The following is a 24,926-nucleotide window of genomic DNA, read 5'->3' on the forward strand; positions in this document are numbered from 1 at the left end:
CAGAATTTCCACATCCGATGACAAGCACTCGTTTTCCAACATACCCTTGACCGCTACGGTTCTCGCACGAGTGCATGAGCTTCCATTTAAACCTTCCATTGCCCTTGATCTCCGGCACCGCTGGCTCGGCATTCTCTCCGGTGGCAACTACAACCCACTTACAGTGGTACAAAGTTGTTTTGCCGCTGAGTGAGGCCTGCTCGCTGCAGATTGGTAGTGAGGTGACCTCCTTTGTGCGAATCCACCAAGAGCCATCAATGAATTCGGCAACAACGACAGCGTGCCGGAACTGTGGCTCGATGTTGAAACTCCTTGCATAGGACTCCAGGTACTCCAGAAACTGGTCCCTTGTCGGGTACGTGGGGAAGCTTTTGGGAAAGACATGAGTGGAAGCTCACAGAATTGTTTGGGGAGATGCAAACATAACCTGTTGGGAGATTTTATAGTACATCATAATATACGACAACACGTGTATTATATAAGCGATCCAACAGATGATATTAATTGGGCCTTATTAAAGCCCAAGGGCATTTTCAACCTAAGAATATTAAAGTTTAGGGTGGCCCAATTAAGTCTAGGGGCATTTTTGTCCTAAAATTTCAAATTAATAATTGCATTAACATAACACTTGAATTGCCGTCAGAACGGTTCGTCAGCTCCTCTCGAACCCTATCACCGCCGTGCCACTCCCTCCTCCTCAGAGCGGTTCGTCAGCTCCTCTCGAACCCTATCACCGTTGTGCCACTGCCTCCACCTCCTTCTCCCCCTTCACCCCCTCCCTCACACCAGTCCCTCCTTCTCCTTCTCCTCCTCCACCCCTTCCCTGACGCGGGGCCAGATCATCATCATCGCCGTCCATTGCGCCGGATCTTCGCAACCACCTATGAGATGTAAGTGTCGCTGCGATCTCTCATCTTGTCTCGTCCCTTCCGCATAGGACATATTGATGGAGTTAGTTAGGCTTATGTGGCATGAGAAAGTTGTCAGCGGATTTGGATTCAAAGAAAGTTATTTTGGATTTAGTTAGGAGATACTTTTGAATTGAGTTTCGAGATATTTTGGATTTAGTTAGGAGATAATTATTTTGTAGGGAGTTTGGAGTTATTTTGGATTTAGTTAGGAGATACTTTTGAATTGAGTTTCGAGATATTTTGGATTTAGTTAGGAGATAATTATTTTTGTAGGGAGTTTGGAGTTATTTTGGATTTAGTTAGGAGATAATTTGGATTTACTTAGGTCATAATTTTGGATTTAGTTAGGAGACAATTTTGAATGGAGTTTAGAGATAATTGATCTATCAGGGCAGATCTATCAGGGGACTTGAAGGATTCGTCGACTTTGGATTTAGTTAGGAGATAATGAGTTACAGCAAGTACAATCAATTAAATATTTATGGATTCAATGAGGGCATATTTTATACTTACTTACAGATTTTGAAGGACTGAGTTAGAAACATGAAAATTTGGGTGATACAGGCAAGGATGACAAGGACATGGATGATAGAGGAAACGAAGGCAAAGGCATGGATGATAAGGATAATGATTTCGTAGCCATGGACCCCAAAGAAATGAATGGTACGTGCACGGATGATAATGATGAGGATGCATGCAAGGATGACATAGACATGGATGATGTACACTTGCAAGGTACAGGAATTGATAATAAAGGCATGGCTAGTTCAGACATGAATGAGTATATGGAATACTTAGAGATTGTGAATAAGACTTTCAGAACTGAGGTAGAAGCCTACATGTTTTACGTAGGATATGCGAAAAAGGGTTTGGTGTTAGAAAGGATGATCTGAAGTACAGGGGTCCGGGTCCGAAACAAAATGCATACATAAGGACATACAAGTGCTGCAGACAAGGATGACGGTCCCTTAAGCACTTTAACAGAGCTGAAATAAAAAAGAACACCGAGGGGTCTTACTCGGTGCGGGTGTCCCGCTCTCTTTTAGGTTGAGCTACAAGATAGCAGTGGCCTCTTGTTCGTCAAGAATTTTGTGGACAAGCATAACCATCTGTTTGTCCCTGCTGACCTGACTCCCTACTTATCGGCTGATGACCCACAAGTATAGGGGATCAATCGTAGTCCTTCCGATAAGTAAAATTGTGGAACCCAACGAGGAGCAGAAGGATCTGACAAGTGGTTTTCGGCAAGGAAATATCTGCAAGCACTGAAATTGTCGGTAACAAGTGATTGTGTGGTGAGACGATTCATAGCAAGCAACAAGTAACAAAAGGAGCAACGGTGCAGCAAAGTGGCCCAATCACTTTTGTAGCAAGGGACAAGCCTGGACAAAGCCTTATAGGAGGAAAAATGCTCCCGAGGACGCACGGGAATTTCTGTCATGCTAGTTTCATCATGTTCATATGATTCGCGTTCGTTACTTTGATAGTTTGATATGTGGGTGGACCGGCGCTTGGGTACTGCCCTTACTTGGACAAGCATCCCACTTATGATTAACCCCTCTCGCAAGCATCCGCAACTACGAAAGAAGAATTAAGACAAAGTCTAACCATAGCATAAAACTAGTGGATCCAAATCAGCCCCTTACGAAGCAACGCATAAACTAGGGTTTAAGCTTCTGTCACTCTAGCAACCCATCATCTAATTACTACTTCCCAATGCCTTCCTCTAGGCCAAAATAATAGTGAAGTGTTATGTAGTCGACGTTCACATAACACCACTAGAGGAAAAACAACATACAACATATCAAATTATCGAACGAATATTAAATTCACATGACTACTATTAGCATGACTTATCCCATGTCCTCAGGAACAAAAGTAACTACTCACAAAGCATAATCATATTCATGACCAGAGAGGTAATGAGTAGCATCAAGGATCTGAACATAAACTCTTCCACCAAGTAATCCAACTAGCATCAACTACAAAGAGTAATCAACACTACTAGCAACCTTACAAGTACCAATCGGAGTCGCGAGACGGAGATTGGTTACAAGTGATGAACTAGGGTTTGGAGATGAGATGGTGCTGATGAAGATGTTGATGGTGACGAGTCCCCTCCGATGAGAGGAGTGTTGGTGATGACGATGGCAACGATTTCCCCCTCCGGGAGGGAAGTTTCCCCGACAGGATTGTCCTGCCGGAGCTCTAGATTGGTTCTGCTCAAGTTCCGCCTCGTGGCGGCGGCGAATCCACGAAAAAGCTCCTCCTTGATTTTTTTTCCTGGACGAAACCCTTCATATAGCAAAAGAGGAGAGCAAGTGGGCCAGCAGGCTGCCCACAAGCCCTCATGGCGCGACCTGGGGGGGTGGCCGCGCCGTGCACGCTTGTGGCCAACCCCTGGCGCCCCTCTGGCACTTCTTCGGCCCGGTATTTTTGATAAATCAAGAAAAAATCCTCGTTGATTTTTACGGCGTTTGGAGTTGCGCAGAATAGGTATCTCAACTTTGCTCCACTTTCAGGCCAGAATTCCAGTTGCCGACATTCTCCCTCTTCATGTAAACCTTGCAAAATAAGAGGGAAAAGGCATAAGAATTGTACCGTGGAGTGAAATAACAGTCAAAGAAGCGATAAATATCAACATGAAAACATGATGCAAAATGGACGTATCAACTCCCCCAAGCTTAGACCTCGCTTGTCCTCAAGCGAAAGCGTAGCTCAATAAATATGTCCACATGTTTAGGGAGAGAGGTGTCGACAAAACAAGATACGAACATGCATGCATCATGATCAAGATCAGAACAGCAATACCAACATATAATTTCTCATGCTAAAGTGATAATTCCTTCACAAAGTAAAGCATGGATCAAGAACCTTACCGAGAAATAACAACCGATAGCCTTTAGTCATTGAAGCAATTGCAATTTATCACAACATCACAAAGAGTCAAATAAGAGCTTGTAAAGCAAATCCACATACTCAATCATTCTTTCGTTCTCTACAATTGCTACAACTCACGTGGTACTCATGAGATCAAAGTTTCAGCTAGACACAGAGAAAGATAGGGGCTTACAGTTTTGCCTCCCAACTGCTTACCTCAAGGGTAATGTCAACAATAATAATTCATGAATGCCTACCTCCAAGTTGACATATGAATATAGATCTTTCCCTAGCATATGATGTTAGCCAAGATAAAGGCGAGATAAGGAATTAGGTGAAGATCACCATGACTCTTTCAAGGGCAAAAAGTAAAAGTACAAGATAGGCCCTTCGCAGAGGGAAGCAGAGGTTGTCATGCGCTTTTGAGGTTTGAATCTGTGTCCTCTTAGTGCGGAGGAATGTCACTTTATATTGCCTCCTGTGATAAAGAACTTTATTATGCAGTCTGTCGCTTTTATGTCTTCCTCATCACAGGTTCGTACAAAGCTTATTTTCCACACACTAATAGATCATACATATTAGAGAGCAATTTTTATTGCTTGCACCGATGACAACTTACTTGAGGGATCTTATTCAATCCATAGGTAGGTATGGTGGACTCACATGGCAAAACTGGGTTGAAGGTTTATGGATGCACGAGTAGTATCTCTACTTGGTGCGGGAGGTTTTGGCTAATATGAGGTGGAAGCAATCGTCACATGCTAAGGTATCTCGAATCATATAACATTGTTCGGAGCCAAGCAAACAAAATTCATTATGTTGTCTTCCTTGTCCAACATCTACTTCTAGGCATGCAATAGTTTAGTGAGTGTTCACAATCATAGATGGTGTCAGAGATGATATATTTATATGTGAACCTCTCCTTCTTTATCACTTCCTATTAATTGCAACAATGACCAAGGTCTACGTTTGGCTACCCTCAACAAGTTTCAATCATCATTCTTTTTATGTGTGAAGCCATCACTTCCCATAAGATCATTACATGATCTTTCATGCTTTTGTTCTATTCTCACTCTTTTGATCATGGCAAGAGGCAAAGCCCTTCAACTAAGACACTCTTTATTATATGGCTCACAAGATCGAATACATAGGGGGTGACACAAAGCAAAAATCAAAACTAAAACACTAACACTTTTAATCTACTAGACAAAGAGAAAACTGAAAAGGAAAACTAAAACAAAGGTAAAGGCAAAAGATGTGATGGTGATACGATACCGGGGCAACTCCCCCTAGATTGGCACAAGCCAAGGGGATGGCCCATACCAATGCTCATTTGTCTTCCTTTGGTGGTGATGGTGGTGGAGTTGTTGAAGAGGTCTTGAGTTTGTTTAATTTCCACTTGAGCATAAAATTCTGCTCCCTCAAATCATCATTTTCCTCTTCAAGCTTCAACACCCTTTGGCATAATTCCTGCTTACTCTCCTGCAAGAAACGAGAAGGGATAAACAAGGTCTTAGGCTTCTTCCTTGAGTCAGGGAGGCTCGACTTCTTGAACTTCACATGAGTGTGCCCAGCTTGAGGTAGAGGAGCCTCCTCTTCATCGGAACTTGTTTGTTCCTTCCCCTTCGGAACATAATCTTCTTCCTCATCAGTTGTCGAGCTATAAGGATCCAAGTCCCCATAAACCTTGGGGTTAGCAAGGTAATCAGGCACATAGCTCTCCCCCTCTGAATCCTGAGAAGACATCTTGACCTAGATCTGCCGCAGAAAACAAGCTCGAAACGAAAAACAGAAGAGATCTGCGTGATGCAGGGGTCAGACCAAACGGAAGTATATATAATGATTTTTACAGACCAGAAGGAGGACCCCGCACGAAATCGGAGTCCGGGAGGCGCACGAGATGGCCACAAGCCCTCACGGCGCGGCCAGGGGCTGGGCCCGCGCCGTGCAGGCTTGTCGCCTCCTCGCGCACTTTCCGGACTACTTCCATTTTTTGTATTTTTCGAATATTCCAAAACGGAGAAAATTGCGTACTAGAAAAGTTTTGGACTCTGTTTTCTTACCGAATCACATACCTCTTCGTTTTTAGAGTCTGAAACAGGTTGATAAATATCCCTTAGGTATTCTTCCGGAGTTATGGTATTGATGATATTGCTTTCAACATTTATGGGAGTACCTGAGATATAATGCTTGATTCTCTGCCCATTTACCACTCTCGGACAATTACCTTCCGTGTTGTTGATCTTGATAGCACCGGAACGATATACTTCCTCAACAACATAGGGACCTTCCCATTTAGAGAGAAGCTTGCCTGCAAAGAATCTTAAACGAGAGTTATATAGCAAGACATAATCACCTACATTGAACTCACGCTTTTGTATCCTCTTATCATGCCACCTTTTAACCTTCTCTTTGAACAGCTTGGCATTCTCATATGCCTGAGTTCTCCACTCATCAAGCGAGCTAATATCAAATAACCTCTTTTCACCGGCAAGTTTGAAATCAAAGTTGAGTTCTTTGATTGCCCAATAAGCTTTATGCTCTAGCTCAAGAGGAAAATGACATGCTTTATCGTACACCATTTTGTACGGAGACATGCCCATGGGATTCTTATAGGCAGTTCTATAAGCCCACAGTGCATCATCGAGCTTCTTAGACCAATTCTTTCTAGACCTCTTGACAGTCTTTTGCAGAATCAGTTTAATCTCTCTATTACTTAGCTCTACTTGACCACTGGACTGAGGGTCATAGGGAGACGCAATTCTATGGTTGACATCATACTTAGCAAGCGTTCTACGGAAAGCACCATGAATGAAGTGTGAACCACCGTCGGTCATTAGATATCTAGGGACTCCAAATCTAGGGAAGATAACTTCTTTCAGCATCTTGATAGAGGTGTTGTGATCAGCACTACTAGTGGGGATAGCTTCTACCCACTTAGTGACATAATCAACACCAACTAAGATGTGAGTATACCCGTTAGATTTTGGAAAAGGTCCCATATAATCAAAGCCCCAGACATCAAATGGTTCAATGCCAAGTGAATAGTTCATAGGCATTTCCTGACGTTTGCTAATATTACCTATTCTTTGACATTCGTCACAAGACAAGACAAACTTACGGGCATCCTTGAAGAGAGTGGGCCAATAGAAACCGGATTGCAATACCTTGTGTGCGGTTCTATCTCCTGCATGGTGTCCTCCGTAGGCCTCGGAGTGACACTTATGTAGGATATGTACCTGTTCATGTTCAGGTACACAACGTCTAATAACACCATCTACTCCTTCCTTATAAAGGTGAGGATCATCCCAAAAGTAATGGCTCAGGTCAAAGAAGAATTCTTCTTTTGCTGGTACATGAAACTAGGTGGTATATATTTGGCAACGATATAGTTTTCATAATCAGCATACCACGGTGCACTACGTGAAGCATTGATGACATTCAGTTGCTCATCGGGAAAGCTATCATCAATAGGTTGTGGGTCATCAAGAATGTTCTCCAACCTAGACAAGTTATCTACTACTGGGTTATCAGCACCCTTTCTGTCAACAACGTGCAAATCAAATTCTTGTAGCAAGAGAACCCATCTGATAAGTCTAGGTTTAGCGTCCTTCTTCTCCATGAGGTACTTAATAGCAGCATGATTAGTGTGAATAGTGACTTTGGAATCAACTATGTAAGACCTGAATTTTTCACAGGCAAACACGTCTGCTAAAAATTCCTTCTCCGTAGTAGCATAGTTTCTCTGGGCACTGTCTAGAGTTTTACTAGCATAGTGAATAACATTCAACTTCTTATCGACTGTTTTCCCTAGAACAACATCAACAGCATAATCACTAGCGTCACACATGATCTCAAAAGGTAAGTTCCAATCAGGTGGTTGAACAATAGGTGCAGTTATCAAAGCCCTCTTAAGTATTTCGAAGGCTTCCTCACAATCATCGCCAAAAACAAAAGGAATATCCTTTTGCAAGAGATTGGTAAGAGGCCTAGAAATCTTAGAGAAGTCTTTAATGAACCTTCTATAGAAACCAGCATGACCAAGGAAACTTCTTATACCTTTGATATCTGTGGGGTATGGCATTTTCTCGATTGCATCAACCTTAGCCTTATCGACTTCAATACCTCTTTTAGAAATTTTATGTCCTAAGATGATGCCTTCATTAACCATAAAGTGGCACTTCTCCCAATTCAAGACAAGATTGGTGTCTTTACATCTCTGCAAGACTCGATCAAGGTTGCTGAGGCAATCATCAAAGGAAGACCCATAAACGGAGAAGTCATCCATGAAAACCTCAACAATCTTTTCACAGAAGTCTGAGAATATAGCCATCATACATCTTTGAAAGGTGGCATGTGCATTACATAAGCCAAAAGGCATACATCTATAAGCAAAGGTACCGAAAGGGCAGGTGAAAGTGGTTTTCTCCTGATCAGATTGTGCAACTGGTATTTGGGAGAAACCAGAGTAACCGTCTAGAAAGCAGAAGTGTGTGAGTTTGGACAACCTTTCTAGCATTTGGTCGATAAAAGGCAAAGGGTAATGATCTTTCCTAGTGGCTTTATTCAATTTCCTAAAATCGATCACCATCCAACAGCCAGTAATAATCCTCTGTGGGATCAACTCATCCTTATCATTAGGGACAACGGTAATGCCTCCCTTCTTAGGAACGCAATGCACCGGACTCACCCAATCACTATGAGCAACAGGATAGATGATACATGCTTCCAGTAGCTTTAGTATTTCTTTTCTTACTACTTCTTTCATCTTAGGATTTAATCTCCTTTGATGATCAGCAACTGGTTTGAAATCAGGATCAGTTTTAATCTTGTGTTGGCATAGGGTAGGACTAATGCCCTTAAGATCATCAAGAGTATATCCAATAGCAGCACGGTGCTTCCTCGGAGTTTTTAGTAACTTCTTTTCTTCATGCTCTGAGAGGGTGGCACTAATAATGACAGGATATATCTCCTTTTCATCAAGATAGGCATACTTAAGAGTATTAGGCAACTGTTTAAGCTCGAACACAGGATCGCCTTTTGGTGGGGGTGGATCCCCAAGCAGTTCAACAGGCAAGTTATTCTTAAGGATAGGATATTGTTCTAAGACAACTCTATCTATCTCATCCCTTTCATCCATATGCATATCATTTTCATGCTCAAGCAAGTATTGCTCTAAGGGATCAGTCGGAGGCACGACAATAGAGGCTAAGGCAATAGTTTCATCCCTACTAGGCAACTCCTTTTCATGAGGTTGTCTACCAAACTTAGAGAAATTGAACTCGTGTGACACACCTTCAAAGCCAACAGTGACAATTTGATTCTCACAATAAATATGAGCATTGACGGTATTGAGAAAAGGTCTGCCAAATATGATGGGACAAAAGCTATCTTGTGCGGTAGCAAGAACGAGGAAATCAGCAGGATACTTCGTTTTACCACACAAGACTTCAACATCCCTAACAATTCCCACAGGGAAGATAGTATCTCTATTGGCAAGCTGAATAGTGACATCAATAGGCTCTATCTCAACAGGTGCAATCTCATCTTTAATTTCATCATATAAGGATTGAGGTATTGCACTAACACTAGCACCCACGTCACATAAGCCATGATAACAATGATCTCCTATCTTAACAGAAACAACAGGCATGCCAATAAGAGGCCTATGTTTGTCCCTAGCGTGAGGTTTAGCAATTCTAGCAGCATCTTCACAGAAGTGAATATTATGTCCCTCAACATCGTCAGATAGAAGATCTTTGATAATAGCAATGCTAGGTTCAACTCTAATTTGCTCAGGCGGTGTAGGTGTTCTAATGTAGCCTCTGCATATCACAGTTGAAGCTTTAGAATGATCCTTTATCCTAACAAGGAAAGGTGGTTTCTCAATGTAAGCACTAGGAACAACAGGATCATTATAGGCAATGACTTTCTCTTCAACTGGAGTGGGTTTAACTACATTGACTTCTAAAGGAGGATGATATTCACTAGTGGAAAACGGGCCTTTGGCCTGGACCCTTTAGTCCCGGCCTCCATCTGGCCCGGGACTAAAGGCCCGGCCACGTGGCCCCAAATCGCAATGCCGCCCACGAGGCTTTGGTCCCGGCCCGTAAGGAGCCTTTAGTCCCAGTTTGTGTCTCAAACCGGGACTAAAGGGCTACGCGGTGTGCAGCCCGCATGTGCGCCACCTTTAGTCCCGGTTTGTGTTTCAAACCGGGACTAAAGTCCTCTGCCTATATATATTGGCCACAGCCCCCTCTCCCCTCTTCCTTGCATTTTTCTTAGATGGAAGAGTGTGGGTGTGTGCTAGCTCTCCATTTTTCTTGGATGCACTAGAGGTGTTTGTTGAAATGTGTGTTAGAGCGATGCCGCTTCAGTTCACCGAACACAACTACGATATGAGATGCCCGAGCCACGCTTAAACCTCTTCCTCTTTATTTCTACTTATTCTAAAAGGTTAGCAACTATATTTCCTCGTTTAGACCGTGCGGTACTAATTTTTAGGATCGTGATTGTATTTGATATACTGTCGTATAACGCAGATGAGCCATCCATGGATGTACGGTGATCGACGCACAGCCGCTTACAGAGAAGGCGTGCATTCTTTTCGAGATGCAGCCGATGCGAACAAGCATGGTGGTGGCTATATGTTTTGTCCATGTGTTGAATGTCGGAATGAGAAGGATTACACTTCCTCAAGAGTCATTCAGAGCCACCTGCTTCGGTCCGGTTTTATGTCGGGCTATAATGTTTGGACCAAGCACGGAGAAAGAGGGGTTATGATGGAAGACGACGATGAAGAAGAAGAGAACGATGATGACAACTACCGATCTATGTTCCCTGAGTATGCTGATACCGCAATGGAAGACAATGAAGAAGAAGATCAGGATGAAGAACGGGAACCAGATGAGCCCGCTGACGATCTTGGCCGGGCATTTCTGATGCACGGCGAGGTTGCGACACAGAAAAGGAGAGGTTGCCGTTCGAGCAGATGTTACAGGACCACAACAAATTGTTGTACCCAACTTGTGAAGATGGCCAGAAGAAGCTGGGTAGCACACTGCAATTCCTGAAGTGGAAGGCAGAGACCGGTGTGACTGACTCGTCATTCGAAAATTTGCTGGTACTGATGAAGAAGATGCTTCCAAGAAAGAATGAATTGCCCGCCAGCACGTACGAAGCAAAGAAGCTTGTCTGCCCTCTAGGATTAGACGTGCAGAAGATACATGCATGCCCTAATGACTGCATCCTCTACCGCGGTGAGAAGTACGAGAATATGGATAAATGCCCGGTATGCACTGCATTGCGGTATAAGATCAGAAAAGATGACCCTGGTGATATTGAGGGCGAGCCACCCAGGAAGAGGGTTCCTGCCAAGGTGATGTGGTATGCTCCTATAATGCCACGGTTGAAACGTATGTTCAGAAATAAAGATCATGCGAAGTTGTTGCGATGGCACATGGAAGATCATATGAAAGACGATAAGTTGAGGCACACCGCTGATGGTCGGCAGTGGAGAAAAATCGAGAGAGAGTTCCCGAGATTTGCAGCTGACGCAAGGAACTTATGGTTAGGTCTGAGTACAGATGGCATGAATCCTTTTGGGGAGCAGAGTTGCAGTCACAACACCTGGCCCGTTACTCTATGTATCTACAACCTTCCTCCTTGGTTGTGCATGAAGCGGAAGTTCATTATGATGCCAGTGCTTATCCAAGGTCCAAAGCAACCCGACAACGATATTGATGTGTACCTAAGGCCATTAGTTGATGAACTTTTACAGCTGTGGGCTGAACCAGGTGTACGTGTGTGGGACGAGCACAAACAAGAGGAATTTGACCTTCGAGCGTTGCTTTTCGTAACCATCAATGATTGGCCTGCTCTTAGTAACATTTCAGGATAGTCAAACAAGGGATACAATGCATGCACGCACTGTTTGGATTAGACAGGAAGTATATATCTCGACAAATGTAGGAAGAATGTGTACCCGTACAATCGTCGTTTTCTTCCGCCCAAGCATCCCTTTAAGAAAAAAGGCAATCATTTCAATGGCAAGGCAGAACCCCGGGGGAAGCCTGTCATCCGTACAGGTGCTGAAGTATTTGATATGGTCAAAGATTTAAAAGTAATCTTTGGAAAGGGTCCTGGCAGCCAACCTGTTCCTAACGGCCCTGATAAGCGCGTACCCATGTGGAAGAAGAAATCTATATTTTGGGAGCTACTACTGGGAGGTCCATGAGGTCCGCTCGGCAATCGATGTGATGCACCTGACGAAGAATCTCTGCGTGAATATTCTAGGCTTCCTGGGCTTGTATGGGAAGTCAAAAGATACACCGGAAGCACCGGAGGACCAGGAACGTCATAAAGGAAAAGATGGCATGCATCCAGGGCAGTTTCAAGGGCGTGCCAGCTACGCTCTTACTAAGGAAGAGAAGGAAATCTTCTTTGAAGTCCTTTTCAGTATCAAGGTCCCAACTGGCTTCTCGTCGAATATAAAGGGAATCATAAATATGAAAGACAAAAAATTCCAAAACCTAAAGTCTCATGACTGCCACGTGCTTATGACACAATTGCTTCCGGTTGCATTGAGGGGAATTCTACCGGAAAATGTTCGCCTGGCAATTGTGAAGGTATGTGCATTCCTCAATGCAATTTCTTAGAAGGTAATCGATCGAGAAAGTCTATCAAGGTTACAAATTGATGTGGTCCAATGTCTGGTCAGCTTTGAGTTGTTGTTCCCGCCATCCTTCTTCAATATAATGACACACCTCCTAGTTCACCTAGTCGAAGAGATTAGAATTCTCGGTCCTGTGTTTCTACACAATATGTTCCCCTTCGAGAGGTTCATGGGAGTCTTAAAGAAATATGTTCGTAACCGTGCTAGGCCAGAAGGAAGCATCTCCAAGGGCTATGGAACAGAGGAGGTCATTGAGTTTTGTGTGGACTTTCTTCCTGACCTTAAGCCGATTGGTGTTCCTGAATCTCGATATGAGGGTAGGCTGACAGGAAAAGGCACACTAGGAAGGAAAGAAAAAGTATGTATGGACGGGCATTCTTTCTCTCAAGCACACTACACAGTTCTACACAATTCCACCGTGGTGGCTCCGTATATCATGAGACACAAGAATATTCTATGCTCCGAAAACCCGGGGAAGGCTGACTCTTGGATTAAAGGGGAACACGAGAAGACTTTCGGCAGTTGGTTGCAGACACATCTCATGAATGACGACACCGTTGGAGATCAGTTGTACTGTTTGGCCAGGCCACCATCTTCGACTATATGTACTTTTCAAGGGTATGAGATAAATGGGAATACATTTTACACGGTTGCCCAAGATAAAAAGAGCACCAACCAAAATAGTGTTATCCGCTTTGATGCAACAGACGAGAATGGGCACTGTTTGGAAACATATTACGGGTACATAGAGGAGATATGGGAACTTGACTATGGGCCTACTTTTAAGATCCCTTTGTTTCGGTGCAAATGGGTGAAGCTGACAGGAGGCGGGGTAGTTGTAGACCAAAAGTACGGCATGACAACAGTGGATCTCAACAATCTTGCGTACATGGACGAACCATTTGTCCTAGCCAATGATGTCGCTTAGGTTTTCTATGTGAAGGACATGTCTACAAAAACGAGAAAAAGAAATCAGCAAAAGAAGATATCGTCCGATGAGCCAAAACGCCACGTAGTTCTTTCAGGGAAAAGAAACATCGTGGGAGTAGATGACAAGACAGACATGTGAGTAGATTATAATAAGTTTCATGAAATTCCGCCCTTCAAAGTGAAAACTGACCCAAGCATCCTACTGAATGATGAAGATTCTCCATGGCTACGACCCAGAAGAAAACAGAAATAATAGAGAGGAATATTGGTGCAATAATGTAATAATGTATTAAACCTTTTATGTAATGCATGTATGGAATGTACTAAAACTTTTAGTTTTGAATTATTTATTCAATTTCAAACACTTTTCATTTCCATAGTTTTGTAGTGCTTTTCAATTTCAGGGTCAACTAGCTCAAAAAAATAAGTAAATGCACGAAGAATACCAAATGAAGTCAGAAATTGTTGAAATTTTGTGATGTGCCTTTGAATGGTGCATTTTGAACGCACAAAAAGTATGGAGTTCAAATAAGTTCAAAAAAATGAAATCCCTTTATAAGAGATGAGTTCTCGTTCGGAACGCTCATACTTCGAGAGAGATTGTCCGTTTTGTACACGAAGTGCATCCAGTTTTTGTCGTAGCCCTCTCAACTTTTTAACACATGCTATGTGGGTAAAATGATGATACCATGCCAACTTTCAACATTTTCAGAGTTCATTTGTAGTGCTTTTCAATTTCAGGGTCAACTAGCTCAAAAAAAAGTAAATGCACGAAGAATACCAAATGAAGTCAGAAATTGTTGAAATTTTGTGATGTGCCTTTGAATGGTGCATTTTGAACACACAAAAAGTATGGAGTTCAAATAAGTTCAAAAAAAATGAAATCCCTTTGTAAGAGATGAGTTCTCGTTCGAAACGCTGATACTTCGAGAGAGATTGTCCGTTTTGTACACGAAGTGCATCCAGTTTTTGTCGTAGCCCTCTCAACTTTTTAACACATGCTATGTGGGTGAAATGATGATACCATGCCAACTTTCAACATTTTCAGAGTTCATTTGTAGTGCTTTTCAATTTCAGGGTCAACTAGCTCAAAAAAAATAAGTAAATGCACGAAGAATACCAAATGAAGTCAGAAATTGTTGAAATTTTGTGATGTGCCTTTGAATGGTGCATTTTTAACACACAAAAATTATGGAGTTCAAATAAGTTCAAAAAAATGAAATCCCTTTGTAAGAGATGAGTTCTCGTTCGAAACGATGATACTTCGAGAGAGATTGTCCGTTTTGTACACGAAGTGCATCCAGTTTTTGTCGTAGCCCTCTCAACTTTTTAACACATTGCTATGTGGGTGAAATTATGATAGCATGCCAACTTTCAACATTTTCAGAGATAATTTGTAGTGCTTTTCAATTTCAGGCTCAACTAGCTCAAAAAAAATTAAGTAAATGCACGAAGAATACCAAATGAAGTCAGAAATTGTTGAAATTTTGTGATGTGCCTTTGAATGGTGCATTTTGAACACACAAAAAGTATGGAGTTCAAATAAGTTCAAAAAATGAAATCCCTTTGTAAGAGATGACTTCTCGTTCGAAACCCTGATACTTCGAGAGAGATTGTCCGTTTTGTACACGAAGTGCATCCAGTTTTTGTCGTAGCCCTCTCAACTTTTTAACACATGCTATGTGGGTGAAATGATGATACCATGCAGGGCCGGTCCTGAGATTTTAGGGGCCCGGGGCAAAAATAAAACACGGGGCCTTTAACATAAACATTGAAATATTGGTGTATGAAAAAAAGTAGAAAAAACTGTGTGCAAAAGGCCATATTTAGTGCCGAGTTTCACTGTAACTATTGGAGTAAACTACAGGTTCAGATACCAATTAGGTAGATAAGCCAAGTTAAGTCCATATATATAGTCTGAATACAAATTTGCATATAGTTTAGTTTCTGCACTAACTAATGTTAATTTTAATTTTGTTACCCCAAATAAAAGAGTCAGAGCAATTAAAAATTTAAAATTGATAAGTAAATCCATATGAATGACGTGAAAAACATTGCTTCATATGTTTAAATATTAAATCCCATTATATCAACAAAAACGAAATCAACAGTACAGTGAAAATACAAAATCAGTCATACCGAACTACGCGAATGAGAAAATAAGAGTTGATTAGACCGTCGGTGTCGTCATTGCTGAGTCCATCTAAAAATATATGAAAGTCATGATCGAAACCAAAACCACGATCAAAAAGATCTACATGAGATCACCTGCAAAATAAATAGAGATCTACATCACATCAGCGCCCTATCAACAATTTCCTGTTAATCTGTTTGAGAATTTGGGAATGAGGATTAGAATAAAAAACCAGGAAGAAGAACAGGCTACTAGGGACAGAGGGCTCGACGAGACGTACCTACTGCCGCAGTCATCGAGTCATTTACGCAGCCAGAGCCGAGAGGCAGGGAAGGACCGAACGATCATAATTAACAGGAGCAAATCGTGATTACTGAATCAAATGATTCCTTTCTTTCTACTCAGTCTCCACTCTTCACGTACGTGCAATTATGAGCCAGGCCCATCGTATCTACTTTACAATTTTGCATGTCGTACAGGCTGAGCGCTAAAGCACTACCGCTGAAATTGATTTAAAAAACATTCGCTCAATCGCTGCCGGTGAAGAGATGTATGCCTACGTATATACCTTGTATGGGGGCCCTAACTTTTGGGGGGCCCGGGGCGGCCGCCCAGCTCGCCCCGCCCCAGGGCCGGCACTGATACCATGCCAACTTTCAACATTTTCAGAGTTCATTTGTAGTGCTTTTCAATTTCAGGGTCAACTAGCTAAAAAAAAATAAGTAAATGCACGAAGAATACCAAATGAAGTCAGAAATTGTTGAAATTTTGTGATGTGCCTTTGAATGGTGCATTTTGAACACACGAAAAGTATGGAGTTCAAATAAGTTCAAAAAAATGAAATCCCTTTGTAAGAGATGACTTCTCGTTCGAAACCCTGATACTTCGTGAGAGATTGTCCGTTTTGTACACGAAGTGCATCCAGTTTTTGTCAAACACTTTTCATTATCATAGTTTTGTCAAATTCTCAAATATGAAAAAAGAATTTTAATAAACATAGTTTTTAATTGAAAATAACAAAATAGTTAATAGTTTGGATAGTCAAAATAATTACTTTTGAAAATAGAAAATAGTTTTGAATTATTTATTCAATTTCAAACACTTTTCATTATCATAGTTTGTCAAATTCTCAAATATGCAAAAAGAATTTTATTAAACATAGTTTTTAATTGAAAATAACAAAATAGTTAATAGTTTGGATAGTCAAAATAATTAGTTTTGAAAATAGAAAATAGTTTTTAATTATTTATTCAATTTCAAACACTTTTCATTATCATAGTTTTGTCAAATTCTCAAATATGCAAAAAGAATTTTAATAAACATAGTTTTTTTATTGAAAATAACAAAATAGTTAATAGTTTGGATAGTCAAAATAATTACTTTTGAAAATAGAAAATAGTTTTGAATTATTTATTCAATTTCAAACACTTTTCATTACCATAGTTTTGTCAAATTCTCAAATATGCAAAAAGAATTTTAATAAACATAGTTTTTAATTGAAAATAACAAAATAGTTAATAGTTTGGATAGTCAAAATAATTAATTTTGAAAATATAAAATAGTTTTTAATTATTTATTCAATTTCAAACACTTTTCATTATCATAGTTTTGTCAAATTCTCAAATATGCAAAAAGAATTTTAATAAACATAGTTTTTAATTGAAAATAACAAAATAGTTAATTTTGAGAATAGAAAAAAATTGAAACTATATGAGAATTTATAGAGAAACTTAAACCTAAATTCAAAGTGACCTCACTTTGAATTCAGGTTTAATTTTCTCCATAATTTCAAATATAGTTTCAATTTTTAAATTTACAATCAGTTTAGGCCCGTAAGCCTGCTTTAGAGAGGAGCTCGATGGAGATGCTCCGACGGGGCTTATAAACAAGTGTTAGTCCCCCTCGCTGGGCGAGGTGGGACTAAACTTATCGACAGCCAGCGGAGGGGCTTTAGTCCCGGGTGGAGCCACGACCCGGGACTAAAGGGTGTCTTTAGTCCCGGTTCGAGCCCCGACCCGGGACTAAAGGCCCCTGCTTCCCGCCTTTTGGTGTGCCGAAAAAGGGCCTTTGTCCCGGGTCGTGGCTCCACCCGGGACTAAAGGGTGTCTTTAGTCCCAGTTCGAGCCCCGAACCGGGACTAAAGATCCACCTATATAAGCGGGAGTTAGAAAATTTCCATCCCAAATCGCATTTCGTTCTCTCTTCTTCCTCGTTCTCCTCCCGGCGCGGCGCACCGACGAACTCGACGACGCCGTCAGGCTGCCCGCCATCCTCCTCGCCGCCGCCTGACGTCCTCCTCGCAGTCACCGTCGTCCTCCTCGCCGCCGCCGTCCTCCTCGCCGCCTCCTGCCGTCCTCCTCGCCGTCGTCGACGCCTCCGGTCGGTAAGCCCCCCGCCCCCTCCTCCCCAACACTCCGGTCGGTAGAAGAAAAGAAGAAAAAGGAGAAGAAAAGAAGAAAAAGGAGAAGAAAAGAAGAAAAAGGAGAAGAAAAGAAGAAAAAGGGGAGAAAAGAAGAAAAAGGAGAATAAAAGAAGAAAAAGGAAAAGAAAATAAGAAAAAGGAGAAGAAAAGAAGAAAAAGGGAAGAAAGGAAGAAAAAGGAGAAGAAAGGAAGAAAAAGGAGAAGAAAGGGAGAAAAAGGAGAAGAAAAGAAGAAAAGAAGAAAAAGGAGAAGAAAAGAAGAAAAAGGAGAAGAAAAGAAGAAAAAGGAGAAGAAAATAAGAAAAAGGAGAAGAAAAGAAGAAAAAGGAGAGGAAAAGAAGAAAAAGGGAAGAAAGGAAGAAAAAGGAGAAGAAAGGAAGAAAAAGGAGAAGAAAAGAAGAAAAGATTTTTTTTGTCATTTAATTCCTATTGTTATTAGGTTTGTGCTAGATTATTAGGGTTAGTAATATTTAGAATTAGGTTAGGGTTACAAGAAGAAGAAAGATGAACAAAAATAAGAAAATACGATTAGGAAAAAGGAAAATAAGAAGAGGAGGAGAAGAAAAGAAGAAAAAGGAGAATAAGAAGAGGAGGGGAGGAGAAGAAGAGGAAAAATAGAAGAAGAGGAGAAGTAGAAGAAGAGAAGTTGAAGAAGAAGCGGAGAAGAAAATAAGAGAGAAGAAGAAGAAGAAGAAGAAGAAGAAGAAGACATTTCTACGCATATAGATGCTTAATTAGTGTTTCTTAGATTATTGCTTAATTTTTCTATTGTATATGCTTAAGTGTTAATAGTTTATTTTACTATATATACAATTAGTTTATTTTTAGCAAGAAAATTAATAGAATTAGTTTATTTTTTTTAGTTCATTTTACGATGCCTATCCCGCATCCTCGTCGTCGACTCGGCGGAGGACACCTGCTTGATCAGAGGGGCCATGTCCGGGATTGGGCTCCGCCCGGCTGGTATTGGAAGGTGCTACCTTCCAGGGGGCATAGGTTGGTGAGGAGCCAGCCCGTTGTTGACCCGATCCTTGTTTGGTGGCGGTCGCGTGGGCCAGTGACGGTGTCGAGGCTTTCGGACACCGCGGAGGTGGTACGTCACCGTGTCAGTGAGGAGGATGAGCACGTCCGTCGCTACATGGTTGCGTTGGAGGGCAGGTTCGAACATACCTGGCAGGTTCTTCGGGGATCTCACTGGAGCTATGATCATGTGATGGTTCCTTCACTTTGGGTGTCCACCGCCCGCGACGATACCCGTCGGGCGCTACGGTTCTAGCTGTATCAGTGATGCTATATGTATGATAGTATTCGAGGAGTATTAGTGATAATATTCGACGATGTACGGACAAAAGAGATGATGTAGTTTTGCTTATAATTGAATGCATGCTAATTTGAATACTACTTTATTTTACGATTTGGTTTTGCTTATTGAATGCTCAAATTGGAAAAGTACTCCTACTTTGAATACTATGCAGAAATCTAGGAGTCCCGGGTGGAGCCACGACCCGGGACTAAAGTTGTTTTGGAACGGAGTTCCTGATAGAATAATTCTTTTTTGGTACAAAGTTCAACAAAGTCCTTTGACACTAGACAATGTGACATATAGAAGGGTAGATGAGATCAGGAAAAATAGGATCATTTTCTACACATCTAGAATGTCGCCATTTTGTTAAATCCTTAAAGGTTAAGAGAATTCGTTAGACATATTTTAGAGTTTAGGTTCTAGCCAAGACCCGGGACTAAAGGTCCTCCTATATAAAACGACACTTCGAAGTTTCCAACCCCTCTTATATAGTTTGTTAGTTTATTAGATAATCAAATGTCCGTTTTTTGCAGAACTATGGATCCACATATCAGGAACCTCAAAGAGGAAGAACTTCTCGAAGATATAATCAAAGACGGCCCCGACGTTGAACCAGCTGAATCTCCGTCGTCATATCTAAACCCCTCCAGATATGGAATAGAGGTCGACCGACACGAAGATGGAGCCGATGGGGCAGGAGATAGGTCCAATGACGGAGAAGGTGATAGCTCCACTGGTGGAGAAGCCGGTGGAGAAGCCGGTAGAGAGTCCGGCGAGGTATACATATGAAGTTCGACAATCACTTGTAATATGTGAAAAATATTGGAGATAGCTCTATATTGTATACATATACATTCATTTGACGAATGTTTCTCCCTCTTAGGCCTCCACGTCGAGCAAAGCTACGAAACGAGGCCCGACTAGAAAGTTGGATGCACGGACGCATTACACCTTTGAGGTGATATTGCCTACAAGCGAACCCAAGCTTTCTAAGAATGTTGCTGACACATTCAAGAAGCAATACGGAGTTCTCATTAGGGATCACGTCCCGATCAGCGTTCGGGAGTGGAACAAGCGCAAAGGGGCAGCCGATAGTGACTATGTCGCTGAAAGGTACAAAGATAATCTTTGGAATGATCTCATGTCACATTTCAACCTGCCATAATGTGAGAATGAAGACGCCGCAAAAAAACTGAGGGCCAAAGTCAAGCAGTGAACTCTAAAGAACATGGCCGAACTGTTCTGTAGCTAGAAGAAGAAGCTATGGAAAAACTATCTGAAGACAAAGAAAGTGCCAGTATTCAAGGGGTATCTAGCAAAGCAGGCGAATCATTGGAAGGCATTTCAAGAGTACAAGGAGTCAGAAGATGCCCAGGCATTATCATTAAAGAACAAGAAAAATGCCGACAAGAAGAAATATCACCACAAGCTGGGGCCAGGGGGCTATGAGACTGCCATCCCAAAGTGGGATAAGAAAAGAGCAAGATCTGCTAGCTAAAGGCATCGTACCTGAACCACTCCGTGATGAGTGGGAATTGAGAGCAAGAAATTGGTTCCTTGCGCATGGTGGTTCGTACGACGAAGAAACAGGGGACCTCATCTGCAGTGACGGTCTTAGGATACCCAGGGAGAATTGGAAAAAGATAGTGAAAGAAATTAAGGAGGGAAAAAGACAGTTCACTTCAGATAGAGAGAAAGATTTGCTCACACTGGTCCTCGGCAATGACGAACATGGAGGACGAACGCGAGGCTTCGGTCCTTCTTACCCATGGTGGCTTGGGTTTGCCAGAGACCAAGACACTTACAGAAGCCGAGCGAGAGCAAAGAAGCGGCAGCACGATGAGGATAATGACAAGTTCAACCAGTTGCTTGCCAGGATTAACGAGCAACATAAACAGATTGATGAGCTTAGAGGAGTAGCGCGCCAGGAAGATCCTGCACTCGATATTACCGGCGCCCCATCTAAGCGGAAAAGCAGCGTGGCTGAATCTGAGGCCCCGCCCGATGATGCACAAAGAATGATAGAGGGCGGTCCCGGCTACCCCGTGGATGGAATCAAGGAGTCAACATCATGTGAACTCCATCAGAAATTCAAGAACATATCCATGAAGGTGGCCGTCGGACAAGCTTTACCTTCTGGCCCTGATGCACGCTGGCATGGCCGTGAGATTCCAGCTGGCTTTGCTAAAGTCGGGGTGGATGAAATCATGGCGGGGTTTCATGATATGGAGCTCGACATAGCTGGGCCCGAAGATGAGAGGACACTCGGAGAAGTACTGGGTGGAGTCATCCTATGGAACAAGAACTACATCAAGCTTCCAGGCTCGGCCCCAAGGACAACACCGCCTCCGAGTCGTCGCAGGTCACCTACACCTCCATCACCTCCAAGCCCTCCACATGACGTCGGCCAGCACAACACGAGTCCATCTCGATCACCGCCGCCAGACTTGGGTCGTCCGTCTCCGCCGCCGCCCGCTCCGGATACTAAGCGGAAGCGTGCCAGCAAGAACGCTCCGCCGATGATTTCTAAGCGACGGAGCCTCCCAAAGCGCAAACTGTCGCCCCTCCCGAAGGTACCTCATGCTAATCTTCCTATCAGACCTTATGATCGTACCCCCAAGGAAAACGCCAGGATAGCAAAGGAACATCATGATGCGCAGATGAAAAAGAAGGAACCCGAGCCCCGCCCGGAATACACCGAGAAGCAAATAGCGTTTGCAAAATACTTCATGAACCTTCCATCACATTATGACTTACACCATAAGCCTGATGACTATACACGCACATTGCAGAAGGAAGTGAAAAAGAGCAGATCACGTGCAAGTGCAAGTGGGAGCAAATCAAGTTCAACTACAAGCAAAAAAAGATCAGACGTTCCTCAGCTTGGACAACAGGCCAAACAGTCGATCCCACCCCTCAGGGTGTTACCCGAGAATGTCCCCCCTCTGGTGCAGGGGCAAGATTTGGAATTAGCAAAGAAGTGGGCGAATGAATGGGGTATCCCGGTTGAAGACATTCTGGCTTCCCAAGACGACAAGTTACCCAAGGCTGTGGTAGCCCCTAAGCCACAGTTTGTCATGGGAGCGCCTTTGGTCAGCAAAGATGATCTTCCAACAAATATGCGTTACTTGCATACATGGTACTTAAGTGAATCAAAGAATGGGAGAATGATGATCGTGGTGAGTGTCCCACGGGAGTACTACGGCCACCCCGAAGAAATCCATATCGACTTTGATGATCTCTTCCAGATGTACAATGCCGACGCCCTCGACAAATCGCTTATGAGTTGCTATTGTCTGTAAGTTTTTCAATTCGTTGTCTACATATAACTTGTTTAGTTATTTCAATTCATTGTCTATATATAACTTGTACTCTATTATGCAGAATGAAGATTCTGGATTGTAAAAATAGGAACATCCTAAATATTAGGTTTATTGACCCAGATAAAATACATATAGCGACGCTAACTGATAAACCCAAGGAGACGGAGGAAAACCTTCTAAGGTTTCTAACAGATCAAAATTTCTGTGACCACATACTGTTTCCATACAACTTCAGGTGAGGGTCTTTACTCTGTTGTGTCCATTCACTTATAAGTGTAATTGATAAGTTACTGACACACACACACACACATATATATATATACATGTGCAGCTTTCATTGGATTCTGTTGGACATTCAAATTGATAAGGGAAGAGTTGATGCCTTCGACCCATTATCGAGACCCTTGGAACAGTTCCAAAGCCTGCAGGACATGCTCCAAGGGTAATTTCAATCATTCTTGCGCTCTATCGGTCTCTTTCGATGATTTTCTGATATATCAATTAATGAAAAACTTAGCAAATCATTATCCTTGTCGGGCAGGGTTTGGAAGCGGTTCAAGTGCGTGACTCCCGGTATCGAGCCTGAGAAGCTGACCTTTAGAGCGGCTCAGGTAAGTAGTAGTATGATATACTTCTATTTTCAATACATTTATGATGCTAGATTATTATTTTGATTATATATATTCTATTCTCGTAAAGTGCGACCAGCAGCCACGGGGGACGCATCTATGCGGATACTATGTTTGCGAGACCATTCGCACGTTTACCTCTGAGCACAAGGATCACAGATACGACGTAAGCAATGAACATTCACACCTCTATTTTTACCCGTCATTCTTTGTTATCATGATTGATATTCATATTCATCTCCTCTGCTTATATAGTACATGGCCATGAGGGAGAAGTCCCTACCAGAGCAACGCGCGATTGCTGTTGCAGAGGAGCTTGCGACCTTTCTGAGGACGGAAGCTATAGATGACAAAGGACGATTTAGTGTAGCTAAGGACCATTATTGATGTTGGTCCATGTAATCGAATAGACGGGCTCTAGTCCCGATAATTCAGATCTCCATATAATTGTATATATATGCTCGCTTGTAAGATAAGTTAATCTTATATATATATGCATAATTATTTCTATTTAGAATTATATGAAAACTAATTCCCAAACACCAAACGAGGCATCACGTTAATCTCCCGAACACCTAAACCCTAAAACCTAAAACCCAAAAATAAATAAAATCTGAAACTCTTTAGTCCCGGTCCGTGTAAAGACCCGGGACTAAAGGGTCTGCCCCTGAGGGCGCTCCGAGGCGCCCACGTGGAGCACCTTTGGTCCCGGCTTGGAACAGGGCCGGGACTAAAGCCTTTGGTCCCGGTTGATGAACCGGGACTAAAGCCCCTTACGGGCCGGGACTATAGGCCCGGTCCCCACTAGTGTGAGGACGATATCAAGCATAGCATTGAGGTTCAGTATGTCTTCAGTTTCATTGACCAGCCTGAGTTGCGGGTACCAAAGCACATCCGGCAACGGCAAAGCCAACCAGTTTACTTGGACTTGGATGAATATTTTGAATTCGTGAAAAGGGAGGTTTTTGAAAGATCAAGGCATCTCAAGGACGACAGCTTCGTCATCCGCTGTGACCTTGTTGTCCTCGAGTCGGCTGCGAACAAGGAGAAGGGCACCACCCTTCTCCCATTCACTGAATTGCCACGGTCTGACTTGCAAAGCCATCTTGGCGATCTCCTCCTGAGCAAGGAGGGTGGTGACATTACGTTTGAGGTTGACGGCAAGCAGTTTGCTGCACATAGGAACATGCTTGCAGCCCGATCTGCCGTCTTCAAAGCACAACTCTTTGGCTCCATGAACGCGGGTGCTGCTACGTCAACTGTTGGGGTGCTGCTACGTCAACTGTTGCCAAGATAGAAAACATCAAAGCCAACGTCTTCCAGGGCTTGCTTACTTTCATCTACACTGATGGAATGCCCAAATTCGAGATTGACAGTGACAATGAGACTGAAGATAAGGAAGAGGATGATGACACAGAAGAGGATGAAACGGAAGAAGACTGGCTGCGGCAGCTCCTTGAAGCTGCAGAAAGATATGGTATCCAAAGGCTCAAGTCGATCTGTGAAGAGAAGTTGACCGAATTGATTTGCAAGGACACGGTGGCAGACGTCATTGTCGTGGCTGAGCGGAACGGGTGCCTCTTGTTGAAGCAGTCTTGCTTGGAGTTCTTCAAAACTAGCACAAATTTGCACGCGGATTCACGGCTGATGGGCTGGAGCAAATAATCATGACCTGCAGCCCATCCTTTCTCAAGGAGCTTCTCTCCAAGTTTGCTTCCTGA

General features: G+C 42.6%; 1 pseudogene; it reads left to right on the plus strand.

Annotated features, from left to right (window-relative positions):
• The first annotated feature begins 1,552 nt into the window (after positions 1-1,552).
• LOC123404993 lies at positions 1,553-24,926 on the plus strand (annotated as a pseudogene).

Source organism: Hordeum vulgare, chromosome 6H (genome assembly GCF_904849725.1).
Source record: "Hordeum vulgare subsp. vulgare chromosome 6H, MorexV3_pseudomolecules_assembly, whole genome shotgun sequence".
Lineage (NCBI taxonomy): Eukaryota > Viridiplantae > Streptophyta > Magnoliopsida > Poales > Poaceae > Hordeum > Hordeum vulgare.